Here is a 13,385-nt window from a genome sequence, read left to right as displayed (position 1 = left end):
CTAGAGAGGAGGGGTATTGATAGGGCCGGAAAGCCTGCGGACGCTGCTGGAACTGTCATGAAAAGTAGAGTATGTCTGGTACTGTAGGGGCGTACGTCTGCGTACTATTCACCTAGCGGACCAAAGGCTGCAACGTACGTATGGGCATAAACCAGTGGTCAACCAAAAGTCAGTGTACATCCGGTGATCCCCATGTGTACGTCCTTGTACTATTTGCAGAGTACATCTTGTGGTCCCCCTGCATAGGTCCTCGTGCTATTTGCAGAGTACATCCGGTGGTCCCCCTACATATGTCTTTGTACTATTTGTAGAGTACGTACGGTGATCCCCATGCGTATATCGGTCAGAAAGTCTAAACTTACCAAAATGCCCCTACAGCTATACCTAGTGACCCAAAACCCAATTTAACCCTCTAACTAAGCTACCGAAGCTTAGTGAATTATTTGAGTCACTACAGCAATAGTACACCAAACGTTCGGCTATAGTACCAACCCTTCGATGACAGTCTAAAAAGCATTTTTAACCCATTCCCCACCTCTACAGCATGAGACACACCCTTCACCCCTATAAATACCCCCTTCTCGCCCCTCAGCAACCCTTGACACTAGAAACCCTAACCCTAAAGTGAGAGGAGAGTTCTAGAGAGCAAGAAGGAAGATTTGAGGGCGGTTTTACCAACTTCAAGGTAACCCTTGAACCTTTGCTATATTTTCATGTTGTCTTGTCATTATAATTACTTCCTTCATGTCTTTAAAAGGTTGATGAGTGCCAAATATTGTATATTTGGGCCCCTTTAACTTATGTTTGTTAAGCTCTTAGCTGTGTTAATTTATGAAGTTTTTCTTACTTTTTGTATTTTGATGTGTTGCAGGTAATTAGGAGAGAACTGCGGTTTAAGGGTGGAAATAAGCAAAGGAGTTGAAGTTCCCTGGAAGTGTGATCGAGCGCACAAGAGCGACGATCGAGCGCACCTGCGCTCGATCCCATGCACAGCACGCTCGAGCGGATAACCACGTCAACCCTAGCATGCATCGCTTAAGTGCTGCGCCACAGGAGCCCGGAAGAGCCAAGTGCGAACAAGCGCAGTCACGCTGACCTGGCAGTGCAGAACCCTAGTTTTTATTATTTATATACAACGTTTTTCTCTTGTAAACACACTTTGGGAGGCGCCATTTTAAGCTAAAATACGACGTATTGTCGTCGGGAAGCTTGTGCTTCGTTTTCCATTGTAAGTTTTTTTTTTCTCATGATGTCAATTCAATTGGTTGTTGTTTTTGTTATCATGAGAGGCTAAAACCTTCAACTAAGGTTGAAGATGAAGCCTCGTCATTGATAAACATACATGTTTTGTCGTTTTGTACATACAATGAGATTATTTTATAAAAGTGTTGTTCAAAAGCCAATTCAATAGTTTGATTGAGTTTAATAGATTAAATGTTGGTATAAAAGTGTTGTTCAAAAGCCAATTCAACAGCTTAATTGATTAAATGTTGATAATCTACTCATGCTTAATTTAATATTCGTTGTGTTTCGTCTGGGGGTACATCGAATGATTGGATTGAGACTAATATTCATTGTGATCTACGGATACAGTGGATGATTTGATCTCAATTAAATATTCGTTGTGATTCTTTTAACGGATGGATTCATCGAATGATTTCATTTGCATGTTTACAGCTTTTGAACAATGTATGCATAAAATGCAAGACATGTTGTTTGATTTGGCGAGGGGGATTCGGAAACCTTAATAATTTGACATTACTTATTCTCAAATTGTTTAATTTAGTTTATGATTTTGCATGAAACAATTACAAAAATTGGAACTAGGTTAAGCTAAAGTTAGGTTAAACTAGAAAATTAATTTTTACAAACACGTCTCCCTGTGGATTTGACCTCGCACTTGCACACACTTTACTGCACACGACTCGTGCGCTTGCGAGTACAATTAAATTTGTACATCAAATTTTGGCGCCGTTGTCAGGGAGGCGTTTGATTTTGTAAAAATTGATTCTCTTTGTTTGAATTAATTTTATTTTTCTACTAGTTTAGGTAGGTTTTGATTTTATTTAATTTTGTTTTCTATATTGATCTAAAAAAAAAAAAAAAAAAGAGTGTTTTGTGCAGTTCGGCGAAATTTAGTCATTGTCAAAGCAATCGAGTGCAGCTTACCTATGCTCGATCGCACTTGGGCCTAGTACAGCGAGCAAGTGTACTTGCACTTGCATTGAAAGCACGTATACGCTTGATCGCACCTCTGTGACGATCGAGCACACTCCCAGAGGGCACACATTCACGCTCGATCGCAAATTCCTGCGCTTGAGCGCATCGCCGCTGGTAGCATCAGCATAGCAGAAGCAGCTAAGTGAATTTTCTGTTTTGTTCTGCAACTTCTTAGGTTTATTCTTGTTAAAATTTTGTTTCTATTTTATTATGTTTTGGTTGTTCGTTTCCTTTTTGTGAATATTCATTGTTGTTTAGTTAGTTTGTTTGAGCACTTGAGATTGGTGTATGCTTGGTCGGAGATCCTTGAACCTAGAATTGATACCCTTAGACCCCGACATTGATAGAACTCTTAGGAGAACGCGGAGAGCACCTGTTGAGAGTGAGGATAGAGGTGAAATGGGAGACTAACAAGATAACATAGCCCATAATATAGAGCAACCTAGGGGTGAGCATGAGGATGCTAGAGCTGGAAATCCGGAGCAAGGTAGAGCTTGGAATGTGGACTTCACTACGTCATTTAGGGAGTTGTTCGCACCTGTGGACTTCACTACATCCCATTCGTGCATAGTGTTGCCACCAACCAATGCTACTCATTTTGATTTAAAACCTCATGTCATCCAACTCCTACCATCGTTCCATGGCCTAGAACTTGAAAATCCTTATAGTCATGTTAAGAAATTCAAGGACATATGCGCCACTTTCAAATTTCAAAATTGCTCTGAAGAGTCTGTCCATCTCAGACTATTTCCTTTCTCTCTGCAAGACAAAGCCAGGGCATGGTTAGACTCCAACATGCCCGGGTCCATTACATCTTAGGAAAGCTTGTTAAGCAAGTTCTATAACAAGTATTTCCCAATGTTGAAGGTCAATGAATGCAGAAAGGAAATAAGTTCCTTCACTCAAGAGGAGGACGAGACATTTTCGGAGTGTTGGAAAGATTTAAGGATTTGTTGATAAAATGCCCTCCACATGGTTATGAGAAGTGGAGACTCATTCAGTTTTTCTACCAAGGATTGACCCAATCCAACCGTAGTATGATCGAGTCAATGAATGGAGGAGCATTCTTAAGTTTAACAGGGGATGCAGCGTATAAGGCATTAGACAAGTTGTCCGACAGCTCACAGCAGTGGGATTTTTGAAGTTGTCAGGATAAATTTGCCCGTATCCCCAAGAAAGGTGGCATGTATGAGGTTAAGGAGGACACTGATTTAAGGATAAAGATAGATGCCCTGACCAAGAAGGTTGAAGCTCTTGCAGTGGGTCAGTCCGTTAATGTTGCCAACACATTCAATGTTGATGGCTGTTCCATCTATGCTAATCCTATGCCACTTAGCACAGAATTGTCCATTTTCACCGGCTTTTGCTGAGTGCTCCATGGAACAAGTGAACGCTTTCAATGACTTTAGGAAGCAAGCAAGCGGCCCTATGCGGAGACATACAATCCAGAGTGGCGAAACCACCCTAATTTCTCATGGAAGCAGAGCCAACCAATGAATCAAGGATTTCCCCCACATGCTCAGAATCATGGTCGTTCAGCTCAACCAGCGCAACCTTCTACATCGTCATCACAATCATCGCTGGAAGAAACAATAAAGGCATTCATTCAATCGAATAGCCAGACCATACAAGAGCTCAAGAACTCTACCATGGCAAACACCCAAGCAATAGATGAAGTGAAGAATGCCACCATGGTTAACACCCAAGCAATTGCGAAGATGGAGAGTCAGATTGGACAGATAACCAATCACTTGGGTGAGAGAGAAAAGGGGAAGTTGCCCAGTTAGCCCATGACCAACCCAAAAGGACATTATATGGTTGGAAATTCCTCGAGTTCTGCACACGGGCAAGAACATGTGCAAGCGATTGTCACACTGAGGTCAAGGAGACAAGTGGACAATCAGGTTGTTGAGCAAGAAAAAGACCATGCGGGGCAAGAAAAGGAAAATAGTGGCAACAAAGAGAAGAGAGATGCCGAGTCATCTACAGCCACACCCATTAGTGAGGACCCTCCTAGGTTATATGTGCCGAAAGCACCTTACCCTGAAAGGTTGCAAGCACCCAAGAAAGGAGGGAAGTTTGAGGACATTCTGGAGGTGTTCAAGCAGGTCCAAATCAATATCCCATTTTTGGACGCCATCCAACAAGTACCTTCATATGCCAAGTTCTTAAAGGACTTGATAACAGTGAAGAGGAGGACGAATGTTCCGAAGAAGGCATTCTTGACCGAGCAGGTTAGTTCAATCTTGCAATGCAAGTTGCCCCTCAAGTACAAGGACCCTGGATGTCTCACTATTTCTTGCATGATAGGAGTCAGCCAAATTGAGAGGGCATTAGTGGATCTTGGAGCAAGTGTAAATTTGTTACCCTACTCAGTTTATGTGCAGTTGGGGCTAGGAGAGTTGAGGCCCACTTCCATGACACTGCAATTAGCTGACAGGTCAGTGAAGGTTCCACGGGGAATAATAGAGGATGTCTTGATTAAGGTGGATAAGTTTTATTTCCCCGTGGATTTTATTGTGCTTGACACGGAGCCGATTCCAAATGTGGCGAGTCAAATACCGGTGATCTTAGGGCGACCATTTCTAGCTATGGCTAACGCCCTAATCAATTGTAGGATGGGGGTGATGATGATTTCCTTTGGAAATATGACAGTGGAGCTGAATATTTTCCATATTAGAAAGCAACCATTGGAATATGAGGAAATGCAACAAGTATGCTTGATAGAGGAGATCATTGAGGAGGTTGTTGAAGAATCAAGCATAGATGACCCCCTGGAGGCATGCTTTGCTCAGTTCGGAGAAGATTTGGACTTGGACAAGTTGCTTGAGCAAGCAGATGCAATTTTGGAGACTGCTCCTATGGTGAGCAGTGAGAAGAAGGAGTCAGCAGTACCTGATCCCCCTAAGAAGGAACTTAAACCTCTACCGGACACTCTCAAGTATAAGTTCCTAGGTCCAGTAGATTCATTGCCTGTGATTATAGCTTCAGACTTGGTTAATGCTCAAGAGGAGAAATTGTTAGAGGTTTTAAGAGAGCACAAAGAAGCTATCCGCTGGACTATTGAGGATATCAAGGGGATCAGTCCCTCGGTGGTGATGCATAAGATACATTTGGAGGAGAATGCCAAACCATCGAGGGAGCCACAAAGGAGGCTTAACCTAGCTATGCAAGAGGTGGTGAGGACTGAAGTGATCAAGTTGTTGGATGCAGGGATCATTTATCCCATCTCTGATAGCAAGTGGGTGAGCCCGATTCATGTTGTGCCCAAGTGGGCTGGATTGACGGTAGTGAAAAACGAAGACGATGAGTTGGTCCCAACTCGTATTCAATCAGGATGGAGAGTATGCATAGACTACCGAAAGTTGAATGCTGCCACCAGAAAGGATCACTTCCCGCTTCCATTTATTGATCAAATGGTGGAGCGCTTGGCTGGGCATGAGTACTATTGTTTTTTGGATGGTTATTCTGGATATAACCGGGTCCCTGTGGACCCTGAAGATCAGGAGAAGACGACGTTTACCTGTCCTTTTGGGACTTTCGCCACCGTTGTACACCTTTAGGGTTATGCAACGTACCCGCTACTTTTCAGTGGTGCATGATCAGTATTTTTTCTGACATGGTAGAGCGTTTCTTAGAGATTTTCATGGATGACTTCTCTGTCTTCGGTTCATCCTTTGATGAGTGTTTGCACCGCTTGACTTTGGTATTAGTACGGTGCAAGGAGAAGAACCTGGTGCTCAATTGGGAGAAGTGCCATTTTATGGTCAAGCAAGGTATTGTATTGGGGCACGTCATATCTCAGAGGGGGATAGAGGTTGATAAAGCAAAGGTGGATTTGATTTCCAACCTTCCATTCCCACATACAGTGAAGGAGGTTCGTTCTTTTTTGGGCCATGCAGGATTCTACTGGCGGTTTATCCATGACTTTAGCAAGATTGCAAGGCCCTTGTGCAAGTTGTTGGTGAAGGATGCCCCATTTGTATTCGATGAGGATTGCAAGAGAGCATTTGGGGACCTTAAGAGCATTCTGACGTCCACACCTATTATTCAGCCACCCAACTGGGGTGTACCTTTTGAGATTATGTGTGACGCATCGGATTATGCAGTTGGAGCTGTTTTGGGGCAGCGTGTTGATAGACTCCCCCATGTCATTTACTATGCGAGCAAGGCTCTGAACGATGCACAACTCAACTACTCCACCACGGAGAAGGAGTTGTTGGCAGTCGTTTTTACACTAGACAAGTTTAGATCCTATTTGCTAGGATCTAAAGTCATCATCTTTTCGGATCACGTAGCATTGAAGTATCTTTTTTCCAAAAAAGATGCTAAATCTTGTCTGATTCGATGGATTATGCTACTTTAGGAGTTTGACATAGAAATTCGGGACAAGAAGGGTTTCGAAAATGTGGTGGAGGATCAATTGTCTAGATTGACTGTGGATTACACCGAGGACGCTAGCCCCATTTCAGAGACTTTCCCTGATGAGCACTTGATGCACATTGCTCATGAGCCTACACCATGGTTAGCTGACATAGTGAACTATCTCGTCATCGGAAAACTGCCTCAGCAGTGGGGTCAACAAGATAGGTCCAAATTTTTGTCCATGGTGAAGTACTTTTTCTGGGACGATCCTTACCTATTCAAGTATTGTCCTGATCAGATCATTAGGAGGTGTATACCTGAGCATGACCAATCCAATGTCATCTCCTTTTGTCATGATGGTGCTTGTGGAGGCCATTTCAGTGCTAAGAAGACCGCTGTCAAGATTTTACAGTGTGAATTCTATGGCCTACCCTTTTTAGAGACGCCCATGCTTATTGCATATCTTGTGAGCGTTGTCAGAAGCTCGGGAGTATCTCCAGGAGGAATATGATTCCCCTCAGTCCCATTTTGATCGTTGAGATTTTTGATGTATGGGGCATCGATTTCATGGGACCTTTCCCAAACTCCTTTGGGTATCTGTACATCTTGGTTGCTGTGGACTATGTGTCCAAATGGGTGGAGGCGGTTGCATGCAAGACTAATGACCACAGAGTGGTGGTCCAGTTTTTGAGAGACACTATCTTTGCTCGTTTTGGTACACCTCGAGCAATTATAAGTGATGGCGGTAAGCATTTTTGCAATCGGATTTTTGAGCAGTTGATGAAAAAGTATTTCATCACACATAAGGTTGCCACCCCGTATCACCCACAGACGAGTGGACAGGTTGAAGTTTCTAATCGAGAGATCAAGCATATTTTGGAAAAGACAATAAACCCCAACAGAAAAGATTGGTCTCTACGATTGAGTGATGCATTGTGGGCATATAGGACAACTTTCAAGACCCCGATTGGGATGTCACCCTATCGGCTTGTGTACGGGAAAGCATGCCATCTTCTTGTGGAGTTGGAGCATAGAGCATATTGGGCCATCAAGCAGCTGAACTTCAATCTTTTGAAGGCTGGCTCACAAAGGAAGCTCCAACTCAATGAATTGGAGGAGTTGCGAAATGATGCTTATGATTCTGCTCGGTTGTACAAGGCACAGATGAAGAAGGCTCATGACTAGCGCATATTGAGACGGTCTTTTGAGCCGGGTGAGAGAGTCCTTCTTTACAATTCATGGCTACATCTTTTCCCAAGCAAGTTGAAATCTCGGTGGATAGGCCCATTTATCATTTGGTCAATTTTTCCTCATGGGGCCATCGAGATTGAGGATCCTAAGAATGGTAACACCTTCAAGGTGAATGGGTAGAGATTAAAACCATTCTTAGAGTTGAGGAGTAAGGAGATCGAGACGACATTGTTGGAGGATCCGAGTTATCCTGAGTGATTGTCGTCTTTTGTGGAGAGTCTGGCTGAAGACTTAAAACTTAGCGCTTTTGGGAGGCAACCCTAATTCTTTCCTTACCATTTTATCTTGTTTGTTTGTTTCTGTGGTGTTTTTCTGGGCAAGTGTTTGCCGTTCAAGTTTGGGGGAGTGTTTTCCTACTTTCCAATTGACTTTTGCCGCTCACCTAGTATTGTATCTTTGGACCCATTGGGAACAATGTGTCATTTTAGTTTGGGGGGTGGGGTAGACATTTCTCTGTCTTTTTCCTTGGGTAGACATTTCTCTGTCTTTTTCCTTGATTATTTGTGTTGTTTTGTTAAAAAAAAAAATTAATTAAAAAAATTAATTTTGCTATGTTATTGGTTAAGCAAGGGTAACACCTATTCTGTGGTTTGCATGTCATTGGTCAGTTTAGCATTTTGAACACAGCATGTCATTAGGAACCTGAGTCTTTTGACTCATTGTTGGATTGAAAAGACTTCACATGTTTGAGTTTATCACCACGAGCACACTAGCATAAAATCGGTGAAGTATAAGATTTGACTTGATTAGGGTGTATTTTGAGATAGGTAGGATGAAGTATGATGAAACCTTGGCTTGAATAACCGGACCTCATGCCTTACAAAGCATTGAGTGTTCGTGTAAAAGGATGAGAAACGTAACCTGGTTGGTTGTATGGCTAGTTTGGCTTCGTAGCCTAGTTGACTTGAGTAATTAAGCCCTTAGGGATGTTTCTACATCTAGTGCCCTAAAACCATTTGGTTTGGGAGTCTCTGGCCCAACCCTCGTTACATAGGTCAATTAGAAAGCTTAAGGAAGCTAAGCATTGCACAACCTACACACATAAAAAAATAAATAAATAAATAAATAAATTTTAAGCCTCGGTTGTTTCATTCAAGCGAATTCCTATCACTTTTAAGGTACACTTGAGTTTGAGAATAAATTGAAGCCTCATGATCATATGTTAGTCTCACATTGCACTTATTGGAACATGTGTTGTTTCAAATTTACATCTTTGAGTTGAATGATTTGTGGTTGTCTTGATGATGTGTTTGTAGTGTTCACTGTGATAAACTTGCTCATGATGTTAAAAACCATATGTTTGTGTGGAAGTCCTTGTTTGTCAATTAACATAATGCATATATGTTTGTGGGTATCATTACTGTTAAACTCTCACGAGACTTCACTCGTCCTCTAGGGATGCCTAGGGGTTTAAAAGGCTTGTTGCATATGCTAAATGCAATCGTTTCACCCACGACAGCGGACTTATGTTTCTTGTTTTCATTTTGTTTTGCTAAGGGACTAGCAAAAATGTAAGTTCGGGGGTATTTGATGAGTGCCAAATATTGTATATTTGGGCCCCTTTAACTTATGTTTGTTAAGCTCTTAGCTGTGTTAACTTATGATGTTTTTGTTAGTTTTGGTATTTTGATGTGTTGCAGGTCATTAAGAGAGAATTGCGGTTTAAGGGTAGAAATAAACAAAGGAGTTGAAGTTCCCTAGAAGTGCGATCGAGCGCACAAGAGCGACGATGCGCTCGATCCCATGCACGGCACGCTCGAGCGAATAACCACGTCAACCCTAGCATGCATCGCTTAAGTACTGCGCCGCAGGAGCCCTGAAGAGCGGAGTGCGCTCGCGCGCACTTCGAGTGCGATCGAGCGCACTCACGCTGACCTAGCAGTGCAGAACCCTATTTTTTATTATTTATATACAACGTTTTTCTCTTGTAAACACACTTTGGGAGGCGCCGTTTTAAGCTAAAATATGACGTATTGTCGTCGGGAAGCTTGTGCTTCGTTTTCCATTGGAAGTTTTATTTTTCTCATGATGTCAATTCAATTGTTTGTTGTTTTTGTTATCATGAGAGGCTAAAACCTTCAACTAAGGTTGAAGATGAAGCCTCGTCATTGATAAACATACATGTCTTGTCGTTTTGTACATACAATGAGATTATTTTATAAAAGTATTGTTCAAAAGCCAATTCAACAGTTTGATTGAGTTTAATTGATTAAATGTTGGTATAAAAGTGTTCTTTAAAAGCCAATTTAACAGTTTAATTAAGTTTAATTGATTAAATGTTGGTAATCTACTCATGCTTAATTTAATGTTCGTTGTGTTTCGTCTGGGGGTACATCGAATGATTGGATTGAGACTAATATCCATTGTGATCTACGAATACAGTGGATGATTTGATCTCAATTAAATATTCGTTGTGATTCTTTTAACAGATGGATTCATCGAATGATTTCATTTGCATGTTTACAGCTTTTGAACAATGTATTTGGATTGAATATTGTATGCATAAAATGCAAGACATGTTGTTTCATTTGGCGAGGGGGATTTGGAAACCTTAGTAATTTGACATTACTTATTCTCAAATTGTTTAATTTAGTTTATGATTTTGCACGAAACAATTATAAAAATTGGAACTAGGTTAAGATAAAGTTAGGTTAAACTAGAAAATTAATTTTTGCAAACACGACTCCCTGGGGATTCGACCTCGCACTTGCACACACTTTACTGCACACGACTCGTGCGCTTGCGAGTACAATTAAATTTGAACATCAGCTGCCGTAATATCCTGCAGTCTGAGACATGGGGGGGAAGTAAAAGTGGTCGGGAGATAATGATCTCTCAATGCTATAGGATCACCCATGGTCTCTATGGTACGCTCTTCTAGCAAATTAGAATTCTTTTCGGCCCTAAGTTGTCTAAGAGTGTGTTCAATGTCGGGGTCACAAGTAATTAAAGGCAAAGATAGTGAACGGTGACCCAACATAAACTAAAAGAAAATAAAAATAAAAATAAAAATAAAAACAGAAAATAAAAACTAAGACAACCCGTATGTGTGTTGGAATTGAGGTGCTGGTGTGCTTGATTGCACTGGTGGTTGTGCTCGAGCGCACTGCCGAAGATAGGTGTGCTCGAGCGCAGAGGGGCTTGAGCCCAACTTGCTGGGATTGGGCGGTCTATTGTATATGCGCTCGACTGATGATGCTGGGCTGCTCAGCTACGAGTTTGAAAGCTGAAAATCAAAAAAACACTAACTAAACCAAAAGAAAAGATTAGAAAACAAAATAAATAAAAACAAAAAATAATTAAGCTAAATTTAATCTTTAAAACTTAATAACGAAATCGTTTGCAGTCCCCGGCAAGGGCTCCAAAAATTGATGTGGTGTTTTCAAAGTAAAAGTAATCAATAATAAAATACTATTTGCAATAGTACGAATCTTTGTAGGATAAGGCTATAGAGAGGGTGTCGAACCTTACGGACTGTAGGAGTGTTATTATCAAGTTTATGAAGATTAAAAGTAATTTAATTTAAAAGATGATTGAGTTGTTTTGTAACTAAAGTGCATGAATATAAAAGAGAATTTGAATATAAGAGTGAGTGTAAGGTATTGACTTCACCTCCATCCACACAAAAATGGTTACTCATATTTACTCAAAAAATTCATTCTATGCATGTTATAAATAAACAAGAAATTACCATATTATAGAATAAGTATAATCCATCTTTGGTTGGCACGAATTGTCTACCTAACCACTAAGATGCAGTACGATCCGTCTTCCCTAGGTTTGGATTATCTAATTCGTTAATAGGATCCATAAAATCAAGAGAGTAAGTATAACCCATATTTGGTTGGCACATATCATCCACCTGACCACTAAGATGCAGTACGACCGGTCTTCCCTAAGTATGACCTATCTAACCCTTTTGATTATATGTCAGTTAAAACCATTATATAATCATCATCCCCATAATTACAGAAAGTAAGAATGATTTGAGTTCAATAAAAGTAAAAGACTTTCTAAGACAAGATATGAATTTTACAAATATTGATTTTGGAATTTAAGAACAATTTCATTTAAACATGAAGAACAAAATCAAATTGTAGCAATTCTCATAATTATACAACCAATATGCATGAATTGAAAATCTATAAATTTAAATACAATCAAACCATCGTGCTCGGATGGGGTTACATCAATACACCACTAGGGGGTTTAGTCGCTCATGACTCTGCTAAGCCCCCAAGAACTATTTTTTGAATTTTTGCCCTAGGTAGTGGTTTCTTTCTTCAATGTTTAGATGCCTATTTATATGGATTAGGAGAGCCCTAGAAGCCCTCGATGTAACATCCCCAACCCGTCAAGGCTAGGTTTGTCACTTTTCCTCTTTTACAACAAGTTTTTTTTTTTTTTTTTTGCGAAGATCTATAAGGTTTATGAGAGTGCTTAATACAAATTATTGGATAAATTATATTCACCCCTATCCATAAATAGTTTTACTCCTTGTAGCCAGATTTGAAAAAAAATATTTTGTTTTGAAATCGGAAAGCACAATAATATATATATATATGCAAACCAGTCATACCAGTCACATATGCATATTGATACGTCTAGCAATAAAACATCTCATAAATCAAGAAATTTCTTATTATCATTATCTCATAATAGGGCCCATGTACACTTTTACCCTTGTGTACTAGGGTTGCGCGTCCCTTGAGACCTGGGATGAGATACTATGGCCACAGCCTCGTCCCCTTGGCCAGCCTATTAACTCTAGGTGCACTCAGCATGGAGAAAAAATGATGGAACCACCTTCCGGCAGAGTGTTAAGAATTAAAATATTCATATTTTTAGCCCTTAACTTACATGTTTTAATTCTTTAGTTTTAGTTAATTTATGCCATTTTAATTCCTTTGTGTTTTTCTTGATTTTGTAGGTCATTGGAAGAAAAAAAAGCAATCTTAGAAGTTTTGGACTTAAAAAGAGCTATTTTGGAAATTGGAAGGCTCTGGTAGTGCGATCAATTGTAGGGGAGCTGCGATCGAGCGCACTACAGGCAAGGACCACAATGCACAAGGCACTGACGATCGAGTGCAAGCACAAGGAGGATCGATCGCACAAGGGCTGCAATCGAGCGCACCCGTGCTTGATGGCCAAGACAGCCGCCAGCCTTAATAAGGAAAGAGCAATTTTTTAGGGTTTTGTAACTTAGTGCGAACTAAGGCTCAAACCCTACCATTTTTAGGGTTTATAGGGTATTCCTAAAAGCCTATAAATAGACCCTTAAGCCTCTAGAATAGATATATTTTCCAAGGAGAAGAATTAGAGCTCTTCAAGTTCAAGTTTTGGGTTTATTCTTTTCCTTTATTTTATTTTATTTTATGAAGATGTTTAACATCAAACTTATGTGTAACTAATTTATTTAGTAGAGCTTGATTGATGCCCTAGTTATGTTTAGTTGATATTCAATATTGGCGCCGTTGTGATGATCTTGTTGTGATATCTAAATTGATTAATTCCTGTTTTCATGAATTCTTCATATGTGTGTGCCTGAT

General features: G+C 40.5%; 1 pseudogene; it reads left to right on the top strand.

Annotated features, from left to right (window-relative positions):
- Positions 1-6,586, top strand: part of LOC132167608 (uncharacterized) — a 103,903-nt pseudogene extending 97,317 nt beyond the window's left edge.
- The last annotated feature ends 6,799 nt before the right edge of the window (positions 6,587-13,385 follow it).

Source organism: Corylus avellana, chromosome ca1 (assembly GCF_901000735.1).
Source record: "Corylus avellana chromosome ca1, CavTom2PMs-1.0".
Classification (NCBI taxonomy): domain Eukaryota; kingdom Viridiplantae; phylum Streptophyta; class Magnoliopsida; order Fagales; family Betulaceae; genus Corylus; species Corylus avellana.
The sequence above is the reverse complement of the archived record's forward strand: the minus strand, read 5'-3'. Positions and strand labels throughout refer to the sequence as shown.